This window comes from Triticum dicoccoides, chromosome 5A, assembly GCF_002162155.2.
Source record: "Triticum dicoccoides isolate Atlit2015 ecotype Zavitan chromosome 5A, WEW_v2.0, whole genome shotgun sequence".
NCBI classification, from domain to species: Eukaryota; Viridiplantae; Streptophyta; class Magnoliopsida; order Poales; family Poaceae; genus Triticum; species Triticum dicoccoides.
In genome coordinates this window covers 22208723-22209674 of record NC_041388.1, presented here as the reverse complement: position 1 = coordinate 22209674, position 952 = coordinate 22208723, and positions in this window count along the sequence as shown.

Below are 952 nucleotides of genomic sequence, written 5' to 3'. Positions count from 1 at the left end.
AAAGAGTAGAGAGGGTCACGGCAAAAACTGGACGCACTTCGTGTACAAACTGGACAAACTCTTTCGGAGTATCAGGATTTCGGACGAGAACTCATCTGTTACACGGGCACTTCAATGTTTTTTAAACTTATTTGAACTCCGGACTTCTTTTGTGTTCAGTATGCAGCATTCAAAGCGACGTCATCAATTTCCAACATGTTCTGACATCATTTGTTGTTTTTCGGTCATTTACCTAATTGTTTAGAGAGCTAAATGACCGTGAAATTGAAAATCACTACAAAATGACTTCTGAAAATGTTGAAACTTGGCATGGTATCATCATTTCACCCGCATGGCATGTGCGAAAGAGTAGAGAGGGTCACGGCAAAAACTAGACCCACTTTGTGTACAAACTGGAGAAACTCTTTCGGAGTATCAGGGTTTGGGACGAGAACTCATCTGTTACACGGGCACTTCAATGTTTTTTAAACTTATTTGATCTACAGACTTCTTTTGTGTTCAATATGTAGCATTCAAAGCGACATCATCAATTTCCAACATGTTCTGACATCATTTGTTGTTTTTCGGTCATTTACCTAATTGTTTAGAGAGCTAAATGACCGTGAAATTGAAAATCACTACAAAATGACTTCTGAAAATGTTGAAACTTGGCATGGTATCATCATTTCACCCGCATAGCATGTGCGAAAGAGTAGAGAGGGTCACGGCAAAAACTGGACGCACTTCATGTACAAACTGGAGAAACTCTTTCGGAGTATCAGGGTTTCGGACGAGAACACATCTGTTACACGGGCACTTCAATGTTTTTTAAACTTATTTGATCTCCGGACTTCTTTTGTGTTCAATATGTAGCATTCAAAGCGACATCATCAATTTCCAACATGTTCTGACATCATTTGTTGTTTTTCGGTCATTTACCTAATTATTTAGAGAGCTAAATGACCGTGAAATT